Genomic DNA, 14,047 nt, shown 5'->3' with positions numbered 1-14,047 from the left:
CTTTTCCTAGAAAAAAAAAAAAAAAAAGGCCCTCTGTCCATGACCCCAGCCCCTGCTGGTCACTTCCATCATGATTACTCTTCGTAACCAGAAGTCCTGGTTTTCTGCCTCTACTAATATTACCTCCCCTTCTTCTCAAAGAGGAAGAGAACTAGAATACTTGATGTTTACCACAGAAATTAGCAGACCACAGAGCATTCCTTGCCTATCTTCAGACCAGCAGGAGGTTGAGTTTTTAAAGGTCTGGATGAGTGGCTGTCAACCCCACATGCACAGCAGAATCATTGTGTGGGGTTTGTGAATCATTGCGTGGGTTTTTTTTTTTTTTTCTCTCATTAAACTTTTGTTTTAATGGGTCTCAAAATTCTGTGACAGATTTTTGGTCACGTTGTTTCCATTAAAAAGTACTGATTTTAAAAACTAATAACTTAAAACTGCCACACACGCACACACACACAAAAAAACCCCAAATGGTCCACAAAACATTCTCCTTTCCTTCTGAAGGTTTTACGATGCATTGTTATCATTAACCAGTTTTTTACTATTAAACTTAAATGGCCAATAGACACAAACAGTTCTGAGACCGTTCTTCCACCACTGATTAAGACTGCGGTGGCAGGTATTGGGGTAATACTCCTTTAGCCTTCTGAGCTTTCTGGGCAGACTTGGTGACTTTGCCAGCTCCAGCGGCCTTCTTGTCCACTGCTTTGATGACACCCACCGCAACCTTCTGTCTCATGTCACAAACAGCAGATCAGCCCAGAGGAGGATAGTCAGAGAAGCTCTCAACACACATAGGCTTGCCAGGAACCATATCAACAATGGCAGCATCCCCAGATTTCAAGAACTTGGGACCATCTTCCAGCTTTTTTCCAGAACGACAATCTATCTTCTCCTTCAGCTCAGCAAACTTGCAAGCGATGTGAGCTGTGTGACAATCCAGCACAGGTGCGTACCTAGCACTGATTTGGCCTGGATGGTTCAGGATAATCACCTGAGCCATGAAGCCAGCTGGTTCCATGGGTGGGTCATTTTTGCTGTCACCAGCCACGTTGCCACTACGAACATCTTCAACAGATACGTTCTTGACATTGAAGCTCACATTGTCCCCAGGAAGAGCCTCACTCAAAGCCTCATAGAGCATTTCAACAGACTTTATTTCAGTTGTAACATTGACTGGAGCAAAGGTGACCCCCATGCTAGGCTTAAGAACACCAGTCTCCACTCAACCCACTGGGACAGGACCAGTACCACCAATTTTGCAGACGTCCTGGAGAGACAGACGCAAGGGCTTATCAGTTGGATGAAATCCAGAGCTTCAAGTAGTGTGGTTCCGTTGGCATTCCCATCTTTACAGGTGACTTTCCATCCCTTGAACCAAGGCGTGTTAACACTTGGCTCCCCAGCATGTTGTCACCATTCCAACCAGAAATTGGCACAAATGCTACTGTGTCGCGGTTGTAGCCAATTTTCTTAATGTAGGTGCTGACTTCCTTAACGATTTCCTCGTATCTCTTCTGGCTGTAGGGTGGTTCAGTGGAATCCATTTTGTTAACCCCAACAATTAGTTGTTTTACACCCATTGTGGAAGCAGAAGGGCATGCTCACGGGTCTGCCCATTCTTGGAGATACTTGCTTCAAATTCACCAACACCAGCAGCAACAATCAGGACAGCACAGTCAGCCTGAGATGTGCCTGTAATCATGTTTTTGATAAAGTCTCTGTGTCCTGGGGCATCAGTGATGGTCACATAATACTTGCTCATCTTGAATTTCCGCAGGGAGATATCAATGGTGATACCACGTTCACGTTCAGCTTTCAGTTTATCCAAGACCCAGGCATACTTATGTGGGGTTTTGAGAAAACCTACCATTTCTCATATTAGATCCCTCCTGGTAGAGGCTTGCTGCTGCCACTAACCCCTGTGTCACCTCTCCATCCCCCAGTGGCTTTTTCATTGTTGTAATACCTTTTTTAAAAAATTAATTCTCCATATTAAATTCCCTTTACTAAATCACATGGCACAAGCTCTCCTTTCTCGTCTGTTCCTCATGGATACATAGGTCATGCATAGGGGTGGACGGGGTCAAAGAGTAATCAGATTTCCGTATTTGTCCACTTGTTTTTAATACCAATTACTATATTTTAACTCCCTGCCCTGTTATATTTCAAAGTGCCTGGAAATAAACCAAAAAGAGAAATCCTCCAGAAAGTTTATGTTACTGTTTTACGTAGAAATCATTTCTGTTCTCCAAATTTCCTGTGGCTCTATGAATCATCAGAAGGGATTCAACAGGAAAATGTTTATTCCACAAAGGAAAAGCACCAAATGATGGATGAGTTCTGTCTGCAGACTCCAATTTGAGGAGAATGGCTGAGCTACCCCAGATTTCTCATCCTCATCATCCCCAAAGCAACCAATAATTTAAAAGAAAAATCCAGACATGTATTTGCTCTGAAAAATGACAGATGAATTGAGGTAGCCAATTCTTTTTCCCTTCCTAGATTTCCTCCAGTATCACACAATTCATCAGTATTTCTCTTTGTTGAGTTGCACTACCAGAATGGCAAGGAAGAAGTTAATGCCCACACTCAAGTATGAAGGAGGGGGAAAGGAGGGATTTTAAATCAGAAGGTATCTCTCCATGGGGTCAGGATGAGGGAAAATCATTTCTGATTGGATGACCAACATTTCTTCTTTCAAATGCCAAGTTGCTTGATTTCTCACATGTAGCTTTCAAGTCATGTAAGGGCCAGCCCCTTCAGTTCTCAAGGGTATGGAATATTCAACTGGTTGGAAAAATATGGTTTCTCTTGAGAGTCAGAGAAAAAGAGAGCTGGAATATTTAATGTTTCCCACAGAAATTAACAGACCACAGAACATTCCTTGCTGATCTTCAGATCAGCAGGACATGGGGGGTTGAGTTTTTAAAAGCCTAGACCAGTGGTCCTCAATCGCACATGTATATCAGAATCATCGAAGGGAATTTTGAGGACTGCTGATGCCAGGCTACACCTAGAACAAAACAGAATCTGGGGCAGGGGGATAGGTCCTAAGATTTAGGAGTCTTTTAAATCTCCCACGTGATTCTAATGAAAAGCAAAGACAGAACCACTAACCTAGATGGAGAATTCGGAGTTAATTCTAATTTGTATAATTATATATAAATATATAATTCATGTGTACAATTATTATACATAATATTGTTACGTACAATTGTACGCAATCATTTCCTTGAACCCAGTTTCTTCCTGCGAAGGGTTTGTCCATTTTTCTTCCTCACTCTTCTCTTTTGAATGACACTCACATCAGTGAGGCTAGAGCCAGAGTGAACTGGAGAGTGTGTTTCCTTACCACTTGATACGAGAAATAACAGAAAAGGAAAACCATACGTCCTATTGGTGGGGGCGAGGGGCACTGATGGTGATGAACCTGCCGGAACCTCTGGATGTGTGGATTGTGGGACTCTCCCCCCACAAAAGTGGCTTTCAAAACACCCTGTATCAAATCCACTATCAGTCATCCATTTTGCGTAAGCACTTTTCTTGATATCATGTCTGTTACCACATGATGTCAAACACAACCATGTCATCCTTTGTCACAATGGCCTAGTGCATATTGTCCAGAGCCCACAGCTCTCAGGGCGTTGAAATCTTATCACTCACCTCAGTGAAGCACATTCTATCTATGAACCAAGACAAATGCTTGGTGTAGAATAGATGATGGCCTAGCCCAGAGGTCCCCTAAATATTTTTGATAGCACACCCCCTCAGTAAAATATCTTTCAGCACACCCAACAGAAGTTTAAGTAGAATTTAATGTTTTTTCGGTGACCCAGTGGATCATGTTACATGCCCTCTGAGATGCTCAAACTTCACTCTGGAGACCACTGTTCTGGTCTACTCTGCAATGCCACCTGACAAGTCACTACTTTTGTGATTTGGGTTGTCCTCGAATATAAATATTATATCTGAAGTTCTGACTGAGGACTGTACAGCAATACGAACAAGCTAAATAGCTCATTTTCACCATCACCATGAGTTACTTCACGAAAAGGATTAAGGAAATAGGTTAGCACCCAATGTTTCCCTTTACCAGCACAGTGAGACTTCAGGGGCTTCTGGGGCTCCAGCACAATCCTAGGAACGATTCTGCCCAAGTCACTTTTTGATCTGCTTGTAGCCAATTCCGTAACCGGTTCAGTGGCCACTCTGAGCCAGAAAGCAACCTCTAGGCCATCTTTCTCATATAAGACATTTTAGGAAAACTCTGGCTGTAGTTTCAGAGCAAATTTCCTTTCTACGATAAATAGGTGTCAAATAGTAAATGTTCTCAATGAGACATGCTTTATGAGAAAAATACAGTATATAGCAAGGCCTTTGGCAAGTGCATTGATTCTTAGAAAATAGACACAGGAAGATTTCTTCAGGGTCACTGACCGGGGAGAGGGCTGAGATGAGCATGTGTAGGGAAGCGTGTCGTGGCCGTTCAAGATCATGCAGTTCCCCTCTGGTTTTGCAGCTGAAGGAACTGATGTGGCCAGGGTCACGGACGGTTCACTGGCAAATCTGAAAACGGATCTCAGACTCCCAGCTCACTGTCCTTCCTCTTACTTCCTTAATGACTTATCTCCCAATCTCTTTTCTGTCAGTCTTAGACAACAAGGTAAAGACCTTTCTCATGTCTTGTGAACCATCCCTACTTCTCAAGGACCCCTGCCTTCCCATGGGTTTCTCTTTCCCTTCCCGTGCTCTTCCCAAAGGACGAGGCCCTGTATTCCCAACTGCAGGGTTCCTGTCTGTCTTGTCAGAGAGTCCTTTTATCATCGCAATGTGTGGGCTGCCTGTCTCTAAAAATAAAATTCCATTTATTTGTTTTTCGGTACAGGGAAAATCAATTATGATACAATTCTCACTGTGGAAATATTCTCAGACAATATTTAACTGGCTCCAAAGTTCTTTTTTAAAAGCATCATAACCACAGAAGTGAGGAATTCTGGAGTTAATAGGACTACAGAGTTCATCCAGTGTCGTTTTTGCCATTTGGGGGTCATGAAACTTCCTTCGAAAATAAGATGTCTGCTATTGGAACTCTCCCCAGAAAAATGAACATACAAAGACATATGTGCAGACACAGAACAAAACTGATTGAAAAACTTGCATATAATGTGTATTTCCCTAGAGGCCAATCCCTAGGTCCCTGATTTAGATCCTCCTTTTCTTGACTGGGGAGGAAACTGAGTCCCTAAGACAAAAACAACTTGCTATGAGCACAGAGCTAGTTCTTGGAAGCAAGAGCACCAGATGCGGGTTCTTAGACCAGGAACAGACTATATCATGACAGCAGTGAGCATGTGATTTATCATCTCCACGAGAGCACTTCTGAAAGGGAAAAGATAGGCTCTCGATAATTAGGTTAAGACAACAGGTGTAAACTGGAACCAGTTGGGGCAAACCAGGACATATGGTCACCCCCGTCACACCGAGAAAGCTTGAGCTTGACGCTCTTTTGTGGCAAGGAGGTCAAAATCTCTCAGGAAAAAAGGAAATGTGACCTTGTGATGTAGCCTCTGAATCTTTATTCTGCAGCACTCTGAAAAGCTTCTACCCCCTTATCTGAGCTCTCATTAAATGCATATCACACATCTCATGAATATGACATACAAAGGAAATTATTATAACGCTTCATAACAACAAGATTTAGGTTTTCTTGAGACCTCCCAAGGGGCAGCTCAATCAATTTTAGTTTTATCAGCAACACAGTAGCAAGCATCAGAACTCTCTCCTTGCCGCTGTTTGTAAAGTCAGTTTTACTCCGGAGGCTTGACCATTTCACTGTGACTATGCGGGGAAAGAATAAGGAAAATTGATTCCATTGCAAAGACTCTCCCTAAAGGTCTAAATAATTCATATCAGTCTCAACCTTCAGACATGATCTCAAGCAGTAAGCATATTCCAAAGGAATCCATGCTTCCAGCATTTCCCTTGTCAGACAAAGCTACACTTACTCCCCTCACTCATTGGCTGGCCTTTCTTCTGAAGAGTCAAGTGCCTGTGTCCACTCGTCTCCTTGCTCTTCGAATACTAATTTCAAGGCTCTCAGAAAAAAAGAGTCTGGTTTTCAACTTAGTGACACTTTTGTCTATTTTAGCGGAGCCTCTGATTCCAAATTACGTTACTATAGTACAGTAAGTCTTGGAGCCCCAGACCGGTGGATCTCACTGGCTGTGTATGAAAATTATGTAGAGAATGTTTCAAAAAATTCTCATGCTTGAGTTCCAACCTAGAGATTCTGGTTGGGGTTTGGACCCAGGCATGGGCATTTTTTTGCAGATCTTCCCAGGTGGGTCTTAATGGAAATCTCTGGGTGGCCAGAGTTGAGAACTACTGCCTTAGAGAAAAACCAGTGGGTGCTCCATGAACCATACCAAATGGGCTGCTTTTTTCTCCTTAAAGCTATAGGGGTGTGTAGGGACCTGATGCCCCTCATATGGGACGGGAGCAGGTAGGAGAAGAATGTGACCTAAAGAACCAAAGGAGCTGCAGTATATAGACACAGCTGTCCAGAAAGCCCTTGGTTCAATCCAAGTGTGTCTGGGGTATGAATGGTGAGGATTCTCAGAAGAGCTTTCTCCTTGACACTAGCCTGCAAGAAATACCACATTTCCTCACTTTCACAGTAAATTTGCAAATGGCTCACTCACATGTGCCAGGGTCGGTGGGGAATCTGACTTGGCTTTTTCATACAACCTTTCCTTATCTCTTTCTGCCCGTACTCCCTCAACTACACCTATATGTCAAAAGCCTCAAGAATTACGTAGTCCAAGAAAACTAAGAAAGGGCCCCTTTTGATCCCCATCTTCCACATATAGTCATTGTCATCCCTGATGCTCTTTCACACGGCCACTGCTGAGTGCTGCTCCTTACTGTTGCTCAGGCCCTACTGCTTCCAGAAGCAGAGTAGTGGACATGCTCTTCACCACTGTCCTTCTGGCATCTTCTGGTCCAATACAGAGCCATCATTCTCCCTACTGAGATCTTGTCAATTCTGGGACATTACCTTAGAAAAGGATCCCAGTTTCTTCTGCTTCTTAAGATAACAGCAAAATCTTTCTCATCTTCCTATTTCTAACAATTGGCACTTCACCAGAAGTCCACACCTCTTTTCCTTTCTTTTCCCACCAGCCCTCTGAATCGCTGGATCCTCTTGACATTAAACTAATTAAATCATTATGCATCATGAGTAGACACCACTATAGCTAACACTTCTTTAAAAGAATGTGTCACCTGAAGAGCAATGCCAAGACACAAAACACAGGTGCTGAGAAGCAAACTTAGCAATGTGTGTCTAGCTGAAAGAGACAGTTCCTGTACCAGGGACACTGAGGTAAGTTTACCACTAGAAAAGTATTCTCAGGTGAGAAGCAGAAGTATTTCATGAGGCCTCCTCATGGTCAGGATGGTATCTTACTCAAGACAGTTCCATTACCAAGGAACCTGATGTGGAGAAGATAATGGCAGGTGTGGGGAGAGGGGAGGGGCACACCAGGGACAGAAGATGCAAATATTCTGGTCTCTTGGAATGGATCTTACCCTGAAGGCTACTAAACCAGTCCTTTATTTTTCCACTACTTGTATGCTAGATGAATCATGAAAATCTTTCTGTAAATCTGGTTAGTTCTAGGTATCCTAATGTTTCTTTTCTTTTCTTTTCTTTTCTTTTCTTTTCTTTTCTTTTCTTTTCTTTTCTTTTCTTTTTTTTCTTTTCTTTTCTTTTTTTCTTTTCTTTTCTTTTCTTTTCTTTTCTTTCTTTTTTTCTTTTCTTTTCTTTTCTTTCTTTTCTTTTTTTCTTTTCTTTTTTTAGGTTTTATTTATTTATTTGAGAAAGAGAGCACAAGTGGGGAGGAAGGGCAGAGGGAGAGAGAGAAGCCGACTCCCCACTGAGCAGAGAGCCTGAGGCAAGGTTTGATCCTAGGACCCTGAGATCGTTACTTGAGCCAAAGGCAGACACTTAACTGACTAAGCCACCTGGGGGCCCCTTGAATATTTTGTTTCTATACTTGCAAGAATCCAGCTAAATAAACTTAGGGGAGCTTTTCATATCCAACCACTTGTCCCTCCCCAGGAAACACATCCTACCTTCAGTGCTTGAGAGGCTAATGCACATGGTATCATCCTAGACTTTGTCCACTTCTTAGTACTTGCTGAGCAAGTGAAGAGGATCCTTGACTCCCTAGTAATTGCCTAGAAATGGAGAGTAAAAAAATGGTGAATCCACCTTTTACAGCAGAGGCACTTAGATTCTGGGCCCTACCATGTACAGGAACCACGAGGATCCTGGAATACCTTGCATTGCAACACGGAAAAATCCCAGGGCCCTTTGTATATCCTCTAGTGCTTGGCATGTGGTAGATGCTCCACACTGTTGGATATCATGTACGTTCTCCCCCTAAATGGGCTTCCAACTACCTCAGATTTTAAAATAGCCCAGCTGTATCAATGTGCTAAAGTGATAATGGATAAATGAATGCAAATAAATGCTCATTCATAGGTAGTAGCCAGGTTTTACGGCCTTTGCATAATACAGATTGGGGCCTGGACGTACTAGCACGTGAAGTTTGCCTGTAAAACAACGCTTTGACTCACTGAACAAGGAACTTCCTAGACAGAAAATAAAATGCTATAATCCAATCTTAGAGACCAGCTTGTCTCCCAGCTCTGGGGTTTTTAGCTCAGCCCTATGATTGCCTGACTCACTATTCTCTGTTATGTCTGGCTCTTCATCTTTGACTTCACTCTCATAAACAATGCAGTAATCGGAATCACTTAGGGCAAATAAATCATTGATTCTGGCCATCAAAGAGTATTTTAAAGTAAATTTTGAAACTATAGAGGTTTTACTGCTAATGGATACTTAAAAAAAAATTTTTTTAAGATTTTTTTATTTACTCATGAGAGACACAGAGAGACAGGCAGGGGGAGAAGCAGGCTCCATGCAGGGAGCCCGACGTGGGACTCGATCCCGGGTATCCAGGATCAGGCCCTGGGCCGAAGTCAGGCGCCAAACCGCTGAGCCACCCAGGCATCCCTGGATACTTAAATATTACAGTGGACTCTCCATCTACTATAGTTCTGCAAAGAAGAGCAACTTTACACCTGCAAAATGGAAGAACATTTTTGACCTGCTGCTGTGTACCAAGCACTCTGCTGTTTATCTGCTCACCCGTTATCGCATTTAGTCCTTTCCCCACGTATCTCACATTCACCTGAACTCTGAGGAATCATCACATCCATTTACAGATGAAAAAACAGAGACTCCAAGATATTGAGGTACTTGAAAAGCTAGTGATTGAACGACCCAAAATTCAAAACTGGGGGTCTAGGGGCACCTGCCCTTGGCTCAGGTCGTAATCCCAGAGTCCTGGGATCAAGCCCCATACCAGGCTCCCTGCTCAGTGGGGGGCCTGCTTGTCCTTCTCCCTCTGCTGTTCCCCCCTCTTGCGCTCTCTGGCTTTCTCTTTGTCAAATAAATAAATAAGAGCTTTAAAAATAAAAATGAAAAAATAAATCAAAACTGGGGTCTATGACTCCAAGCTCATCCTTTGCTTCTTTTTGCCATCACAGAAAAGCCCCATAACAATTGTGTAGTCAAGATTCCCAGGGGGATATGGGGAGCACAAGGCTACATCTATTCTCACCTAGTAAATAAAGACAGAAACAAATCACTTATCATCTCACTCCCAAAAAAGGATCACAGAGTGGGTCTCTGGGTAGGTCGGTGTGATGTTGACGGATTTATACAGTGTGAATGGGGCAGGACAGGGCACACATTAAGGGGATCAGGGATCTGGGGTGAGGGGATTTGGATGGTGGGGACAATAGTGGAAGGAAAGGGAATACTGTAAAATGTCTTTTGTAAGTACTGTTTTTAAACTATATGCTTAAATGCCACGGGTAGAATTTATTTAGTGATATGAGCACCCCTTCTAGTAAAAGGTTGGAGATTGGTGCCTTTTGAAAACCGGCGTTTTTTCTTAAAGAGACACAGTAGCTGGAAAGATTAAAAAAAACTCAGGTACCCTCAGGCTCATCTGTAGAATATCCAGTGGCTTAGGTGTGTGGTAGGTTTCTGTGGCTGAGAAGTAAACGATCCCCAAATGAAAAAGCTGAAAATAATATTTATCTCATGATTTCTAGGGATCCAGGTATAGTAGAAGTCCAGGTGCAGCTCAGCTGGGTTGTCTGCTTCAAGAACTCTCACAGGACAAGGTCGAGGTGCCAACCAGGGCTGCAGTCATGTCAAGGCTTGACAGACGGAGCAGGATCCACCTGCAAACCCACTCACGTGGTTATTAGCAGGATGACGTTCCTCACAGGCTATTGGGCTATGTAAGGGCCTCTCTTCCTTGCTAGTTGTTGGCTGTTCCTTGCCATGTGGGCATCTCTACAGGACATCTCACAACATGGCCGTTCAATTCATCAGAACAAGCAAGATGATACAGAGAGAGGAGAGGGTACAAATAAGACAAGTGATGCTTCTCCCTCTGCCTATGTCTCTGCCCCTCTCTCTCTCTCTGTATCTCTCATGAATAAATAAATAAAATCTTAAAAAGGGGCGGGGCGAGGGATGCCTGGATGGCTCAGTGGTTAAGCTCTGCTTTCAGCTCATGGCATGACCCTGGAGTTCAGGGATTGTGTCCCACATGAGGCTACCTGAGGAGAGCCTGCTTCTCCCTCTGCCTATGTCTCTGCCTCTCTCTATATATCTCTCTCATGAATAATAAATAAAAACCTAAAAAAAAAAAAAAAGACAAGTGATGGAAAGCTTTGCAAGCTAATCAGATATGTGGTCAAACATTATTCTTGGTGTTTCTGTGATGGTGTTTTCCCGTGAGATTAACATTTAAATTGGTAGACTGAGTACGGCAGATTATCCCTGGGTTTCATCCAGCCAGCTGAGGCCTAAAAGGAACAGAGAGTCTCTACTTCTCTCCAAATAAGAGACTGCCTTCATATTGGGACATTGGCTTTTTTTCTATCCTTAGACTTGACCTGAAAATTGCCTCTTCCTGGGTCATGACCAAGCCTTCAGACAGAAACTACATCATTGGCTCTCCTGGGTCTCTGGCATATGGATCTGGCTGATGGATGGTCCTCCAAGAGCATTTGGTAAGTCTCAGAGCTGGCAGCCCAGGCATGGCTGAAAGAAGGCTAGACTCCGAGGAGCAAGGTTCAGAGCTCTGCAGGGTCACTTACTACCTGGGCAAACATGCTACCCCAGCTATCTGAGATGGGCCTCTGTCTTCCTGTCTGTGAAATCAGAATAACAACTTCTTGGCAGGAATACTGGAAGAATTCAGGAATATTTCATTAAAAGTGTTCCATTGAAAGCTAGTTTGGGAAACACCAGCTTACACGGAGTTAAACTAGTGTCCTTTCTGCATTGTCCAGAGTCTATAATGAGGTGCTGAGCACTCTGGGTCTGGAAGAGGAAGATGCATCAGGCAAGTGCTAACCAGACGTATTTGACCATAGCACTCTTTTTCTAAGAGAATTTCAGGAGATTTGTGTTAAATAATTAATTAGATAATGTGAATACAAAAATGCCTGCCCACGGAGCTTGCCAGACCACCCACATGTAATTAGTGGGTGTTGAATCAGATCATTACACAGCAGTCATGGCAGAAAGCCACACTAGGCCAGCCGAGGACCCAAATGACGGATGTTCTCATATCTTTGGATAACAGAATGAGTCTCCTGCTGTGCCTGCCCTGTGGTAGCTACTACACAGCGCTCTCGCAGACTGTATGAGGGGCCATCAGGACAAAACACGCTCCTGTAGAAGGGTGCTGAAAAGAGAAGCTAGTCCTAGTACCACTCATCTGGGAAGAATTAGGTACACGGCCTTCTGAAGGCCTTCTGTAGTCCTCAGCACTACAGGATGGAGAATTCCTGGCCTTTGTTTGAATCTCCCTCTAAACTTTGAGTTGGCTCTGTTGCTTGAGAGTGGTCCTTGTTTAGGGCTAAATAAGAACATGGACCCTGCCCTGATGAAGGTAAGCAGGCATCCGTGCAAGAGATTGCGAGCTGGATCTATTTTACAAAATAGATTTCTGGTTGTACGTTCTCTTTCACTTGATGTTTTCGTTAAAAATCTAGCCTTCAGTGACAGTCTCTAAGAATATTCCAGCTGTGAGATGCATAAAACTTGGGTAAACTCCTAGTTCACATCCCTCACCCTTTCCTGGGGACTGGCTTTGATTCACAGAGGTGAGCCCCACAGACACCACCTCGTTACTTGGTGACATGAACCAGAGCTGATTTACTTAGAGGTAAATGCCTAACAAGCTAAGCTGATCAGACTGTCTCTTCTGGGAAAACGAAGATTTGTATTAAGAGAAACTGCCAGAGAGAACAGGGTCTTGGAGCTGTGTCACAGAGTATCTGAAACTGGAGGTATAGAAACTCCCACAGTCCTTGGAGCTTCCCTACTTTTCACTTTCCTGGGACTTTATTTTATTTTATTTTTTTAAAAAAATATTTTATTTATTTATTCATGAGAGACAGAGAAAGAGAGAGAGAGAGAGACTGAGAGGCAGAGACACAGGCAGGGGGAGAAGCAGACTCCATGCAGGGAGCCCGACGTGGGTCTCAATCCTGGGTCTCTAGGATCACGCCCTGGGCCAAAGGCGGCGCTCAACCACTGAGCCATCCAGGCTGTCCCCCTGGGACTTTGTTTTAAACTCAGATCTTCAAGGTAATTTTTTCCTTTGAGCTTGATCATGCGCCCCACCATCTGTAGCCTCACCATACAGTGATAACTCTGGAGAATCACCCAAGTGAAACAGGGGAATGCTCCCCAAGATCAGGGCAAGTCCCACAGGTCAGAGTCAGGACAGTCAGCCTCAGGAGGCAGGAGCCATGATGGATGAGCACCAATGAGAAAGCAAAACACAAATTGGTAAGGAGGTAGCCTATTTTGACTAATAGATTAATGGTCAAAATAGGGGAGGTCTGGCAGCTAAGAACAGAGTTTTAGCCAAGGAGCTAAAGTTCAGAGGAATGACCTCAGGCTTAGACAAACTGAAACTCAGGGCAGGGACACAGGTCCTGAGTGACATGACGATGACCCCATTGGTTCACAGGTCAGATCAGAAGCTAAGTTATCAGAATTGGAGCATAAGGTCAGAGCAGGGGTATTTATCAGTGCACGACCTACACTGCTAGACTCCTTAATTTCCCAGTGAGGGATAGGTCTGCTCCCAGACCCTGGAGTGTAGGGCTGAGGCTGCAGGCAGGGGTCAAGCATAAGCAAACAGGGATCTGGGGACAAGACATCCGGGCTTTCACTGTGCTCTCCCAACCTTCCTCTCCACATTGTCACTGTCCTAGGCCTTCTGCTCAGCCCCCAAGCTGCAGAAAAGAGAGGAACAGCAGGGAAGGATGGATTCAGTCAAGGGAAGGGGCACTGTCATCAGCCCACAGCACTTGTCCTGCATGTAGCAGCCTGTGGGAGAGGAAAGGGGGGAAACTGCATTTGTCCTCCTGTTTCTTCATGGCAACACACAAACCTAGCCAAAGAGAAAAATAAAATATATGCAAACTTTTCTAACTTTCTGACTCAGAAATGTCACTAAATACATAGATCATATGGAGGAAGAATCCTCAAGTTACCCACTTACCACTCCCACACACCGCTTCACGGTTGCCCTCCCAGGTAGAAAGATCTCCCAAAGGTCCCCAAGACACACTTGCCCTATCACTTAGAATTTTCTAAAATAAGCCAAAAGGAAGGGTGCCTGGGTGCCTCGGTCCCTTAAGTGTCTCACTCTTGGTTTCAGCTCAGGTCATGAGATCGAGCCCTGAGTAGAGCTCTATACCTGACGAGGAATCTGTTTGGGATTCTCTCTCCCTCTCCTTCTGCCCCTCCTTCTCATTCTCTCTCTCTCTCTCTCTCTCTCTCTCTCTCTCTTTCTCTTTTTCTCAAATAAATAAACCTTTAAATAGAATAAACCAAATGGTAGCCTGTATCCACCTTTTCCCAGGT

This window comes from Canis lupus, chromosome 36 (genome assembly GCF_048164855.1).
Source record: "Canis lupus baileyi chromosome 36, mCanLup2.hap1, whole genome shotgun sequence".
Lineage (NCBI taxonomy): Eukaryota > Metazoa > Chordata > Mammalia > Carnivora > Canidae > Canis > Canis lupus.
The sequence above is the reverse complement of the archived record's forward strand: the minus strand, read 5'-3'. Positions refer to the sequence as shown.